Source organism: Tasmannia lanceolata, unplaced genomic scaffold (genome assembly GCF_043159265.1).
Source record: "Tasmannia lanceolata isolate RefF3 unplaced genomic scaffold, GAP_Taslan_0.1 ptg000020l, whole genome shotgun sequence".
NCBI classification, from domain to species: domain Eukaryota; kingdom Viridiplantae; phylum Streptophyta; class Magnoliopsida; order Canellales; family Winteraceae; genus Tasmannia; species Tasmannia lanceolata.
Genome location: NW_027518697.1, coordinates 14,203,350 through 14,208,220, shown reverse-complemented (window position 1 = coordinate 14,208,220; position 4,871 = coordinate 14,203,350). Strand labels below are relative to the sequence as shown.

Here is a 4,871-nt window from a genome sequence, read left to right as displayed (position 1 = left end):
AATCGGATGGTTAAGATCACCCTATAGATTTTTTATTAAAAAAACATAAAGGAGGGGGGGAGGGTAAGATTGAAATTATGTGGCTTTAATAGGTGCCTTTGTTAAAAAGCATAAAGGAGGGGGTAGGATTGAAAATATGTGGGTTGAATGAGTGCATTTGTTAAAAAAAGTCAAAAAAAGTGATGTGTAATTCTCATAGAATTTTCAAAAAATTCTCTTCTTTTCTCTTCTGCTATATAGTATACTAGTAAAGACCCGCCGTGCGATGCACGTCAGAACAAAGAACACTAAATAATTCATCAGAAAACATGGAGATAAAGAAAATGGAAAAAAAAACCAAAGCTTGAAGCTAACAGAAAATAAAGATCCATTTTTTATTAAAATGGAGAGAGAGAGAGAGAGGTAACTTGGAGGAAATGGGGAATTTAATAGTTAAAAGGGGCTAGAATGTAAGCAGGGGATAGTAGAGAAAAAGCAATGAACCTAATTTAAGAAGCAAACTATTGGCTCACATTACATCTCAGAGTATCCCTTGCGTGTTTCTGCAATCAGAAAGAAAATCAGCTTTAATTTCTAAAAGTAGGATAAGAACCATAGTTAATGAGAAGAGAAGAATTGTGTAGAAAATGTCATAGATTTAAGTATAAATGTAAATTATGTGACTACCGAATAGAAGAATGGAAGTAATCTTAGTATGCTGATTGGAATTCATGAAAGAAAAAAAAAATATAGCACTCGGAACCAATGCATTGAAAGACACGGCACCACGTCATGGGATTTTTTGGTCCTGGGGCGTGGTGTGTGAAAATTTGAACAAAATATCAGTCTAAAATCTATTTGAGACGAAATCCAATTATTGCAAAATATTAAAATGGTAATAACCTTTAATGAATACTAACGAATTAAGATTCCAACTGCAGTAACTATGATGTGAAAAGAAACAAAAACAAAAGCAACAAATCATTGCCACTATGTAATTCCAGCTTCAAAACAGGAACTAAATCTCCAAAATGGGAATAACCATAAAATGGTAACCTTTGCAAAGGCGAGCAGAAAAGAATGAAATTATAGCCACCAAGATCCCATTTACAAAAGCACTACTGATCTACTGTAATTTGGTTGTTAATATATTACCATTCGCAAATTTATTTTGAGAAAGTTGGGAGGAGAACAACAATAACAAACTTTTTTAAAGCCAGAAAGAAACATAAACATGGAAAGCTAAATAAGTATGTGGGTTATAAGGGAATGGGCACCCTCCCTTTAACAGGTAGCTTTTAGGGGCGAGTTCTACCCGGTTAAATTCCGCACACATATAAATAAGTGTGTGGTAATTTATTATGGAGGATAAATAACTACAGATTGGCAAGTGGTCGCATTCAAAAATAACAAATACAACAATTATGCTCCCGTGTAGTATGGAAAATAATAGCATTCGACAATGAATTACATGATCAGCTTCATTTGCATTCCATCTTTGCCATGGATATCATCATGAAAACGTAGGTTGAAGACATGTTTAATCGTAGCAATTTTCTGGATTCCTGTGAAATGTAGGAATGTTAATAAAAAAATGCACTTTGACATCATCAAAATACCAATGTTTTCTTAGAAACAACAAAACAGGGTAGATCTGTTTTCTTAATTATTTTTTTTGGGAAACGGTAGGTTAGATTTTTTCAAATGCCAGTAGCACAGATTTTCATAAACTAAAAGCAATGGATTAGGAAAATCAAATCACCGTGAAAGAATTAGTGAGAAATCGCAGCCATAACCATATTATATTTTCAACCTTTGAATATATAATTACAAAAAGAATCATCAATTCCACTCAGGAAATAGTGGATTACAGAGTGACGACTGAATAAAGCTCGAACCATGCTTTCTTGCATGTCAACCCGATCTACATCACAATGAAGAAAAGCATTAGATCCAAAAGAAAATAATTTAGAAATCAAATTTGGTACTACTGTTTGATGAACCACAGGATACGAAAAAAGAAGGCCAGTAATGGAAATTCATGGGTTATGTGAGACAGTCAAACAGAAAGCAGATGTCCATATGGGGGCTAATCTCCATCGTCCGCATTGGAAGACAACAAAGCAACATCAAAAAGATGCATTAGAGCCCATTGGCGGGAAACATAGCTAGAAAAGACCTAAAAGGCTACAAATAATTTGAGTCTACTTTCCGGCACACAAATTACAAACATATCAATCATATTCCGAACTTTCCTAACAGATAACATATCTTGTATGATACATAAAATTTACCTATTCAACCAACTCCGTCAAGACAGTTGATTCCTATGGTGGCTCCTATAGCCATAGTTGTATATGATTCCTCTTCTCATGTTGTGTTAGATTAGAGCTTATCTCTTTTATCCTCTGCTTGGTCAGAGTCAGTCCCATTGCATTGATTGAAAATAATTTCAAGATTGATGAAAAAGACAATGATGGAACATTAAATTACATGCTCTAATGGTTATAGAGAAAATGAATCGGAAATAGCTCTTTACCTTATTTCATGCAAAGCATCCAAGTATGCAATCTCATCCAAAGAAAGTTTATAGAATAAGCTTTGCAACTTGGAAGACACCCCTATACATAAAGTATCAAGGCTCTGAAGAAACAAAGATGGAGGAGCATCCATGGTAATCAATCAAATAAAACATACGTACTATAATGGAAAAACATGTACAATGAATATCTCTGACATTACCTGCTGAATGAGAAAATGATGCTCCTTCTTTCCAAATCAGTTCTTCAACTTCGAAAAAACATAGTAGATACTAAAAGAGAGAAAACAACCAAACATGGTCAGAAGGCCCAACATAAATCATTATTTTTTTACCTAAAAAACGGAAGCCAGAAACAAGAAAACAACACATGAGATTTTTTAGGGAAGAAATAAAATATTCATAAGGCAGAAACAAAAAAAATAACACAATTAGTAAAGTTTTTGAGCATGGATTAAAAAAAATCATGAAGCTAAGAGTAAAATTAGGAAGCCAGGAACAACGAAAATAGCAGAGTCAGACACAAAAAAAGAAATTAATAACTCTGTTAGCAAAGTTTTTGAGGGCAAATAAGGGCAAAATCTCACGACTTTATCCCATCCCAACCGCACATGGAAAAAGAAACAAATAAGAAATCCTAATTTCCATCTTTTACATATGCCCCAAAGCATACATATTGGAAACCCTAATACGAACCCCAACCTCAAACAAAAATAAATTCAGAAGTCCAATCATGAGAACTGATTAAGGAATTATTAGGTTTCCTCAGGCATTTTATGTTATTTATTTTGAGAATCAAAATGGATTATGTGACTCAAAGTTGCGTTTGATTTTGAGTCTAATAATCAGTATTGGACTAAAAAATCGATTCTCAAAATCCAAATCAAACAAAGCCTTAATAATGCATGTTGGTTCCTTCCATCAGCTCATAAAATGAAAGAAAGGGTACTGATCAATCCCTGGTAATAGCTTCATAAACATAAAACCCCACCTTGACTATGCAAAAAAAACAAAAAGAATCCAACAGAAGAAATCCCCAAAACGATTTCCCAGTTCCAAAAGCCATCGAAGCCTAATTCTCAAAGCAAGACATGACAACAAATAGAACCCTGATTTGGAGTAAAAAGATAAATAGGAAGAAAGAAGAGGATAATCTGAAATCTCAAGAAAAATATAGGGACGTTAGGTTTTACCTTGAAATCGTTCAAATGGCACCCTTCTCTTGCTACCTTGAAAGAGATAAAAGCAAAGAAAATAGATAAGGCTCGTCTTCTCTTTCAAAATATCTGAAGGAGAAGACCAAAGAGAAATATCTCTGACAGTAGAGATTAGTGTGGGGAGACGATTTTGCCCTTGCAAAAGAGAGATGTGTAGTAGGGATGAGGGAGGAATTGGGATGGCCGGGACACGTGGACGTGGGGATAAGGATGGGTGAAAGAGGAAAAATCCCAATTTTCCAGCAAGGTGTAGATAGGATATGGAAGGGAAATTAGAATTTGTTCGAGGGTTCAACCGGAAAGAAGCAGAAAAAAAGAGGCTGAGGGAGTAAGGGACGACGACACGTGGCGGGTGAACAGTAAAAAATCCTTCCGGCTTATTACAGTAGACATACACACACACACACACACACACACACACACCATCTAGAAATTTATATAGATAGAAGAGCTAGGATCATCTAATGGAGATGATTTTCGTGCCACTTTGTTCGCAAATCCAAATGGGCGACTAATACAATGACACTTTGTTCGATACATATTTTTTAGAAAATTCTCGAGGCCACTTTGTTCGAAGATCCAAACCATTTATTTGTTTAGGTTTGTTAGATCCGTGGGAAGAAGAAAATAAGGGAGAAGAAGAGAGTCCCTCCTTAGGGAGCTCCCATGACAAATGAGCTATATATCTGTGAAAAATAGTGTTACATGTACTTTGTCCAAAAGACCCTTCTAACATTCCCCCTCAAGATGGAGTGTATATGTCATGCATTCTCAGCTTCTTACTATTATCACTCAACTTTGCTTGCCCTAATTGTTTAATAAACATATATGCTAGCTGATCTCCTGATTGAGTAAACACAATGCATATCTCGCCCTTATAAATCCTTTGACGAATGAAGGGTAAGTCCACTTCGATGTGTTTAGTCAGCTCATGAAAGACTGTGTTGGTAGCGATGTGGATTGCAACTTTATAATTACAATATAATTGTGTTCGAAGTGAAGATGAAATACCTATTTCTGATATAAGAGAGCGCAACCAAATCAACTTTCCACAAGTATGAGTGATAGCTCGATACTCAGCCCTAGCACTCGACCTAGCCACTACGTCTTGTTTCTTGCTTCACTCCGACACCAAG

The 4,871-nt window shown here is 35.4% G+C and overlaps 1 long non-coding RNA gene across 10 annotated transcripts; it reads right to left on the bottom strand.

Moving 5' to 3' along the window:
• Nucleotides 1-397: 397 nt before the first annotated feature.
• On the bottom strand, nt 398-3,880 carry LOC143855121 (uncharacterized). Of its 10 annotated transcripts, none has more exons than XR_013237703.1 (6): nt 3,712-3,880; nt 2,722-2,791; nt 2,519-2,622; nt 2,274-2,387; nt 1,742-1,903; nt 398-1,544 (listed from the first exon to the last, which is right to left on the bottom strand). It is a non-coding gene; the product is annotated as an uncharacterized LOC143855121 (long non-coding RNA). The 10 variants fall into 10 exon arrangements; XR_013237706.1 differs by having other exon boundaries at nt 3,510-3,879; XR_013237704.1 differs by having other exon boundaries at nt 2,519-2,600; nt 3,510-3,878.
• Between the last annotated feature and the right edge of the window lie 991 nt (nt 3,881-4,871).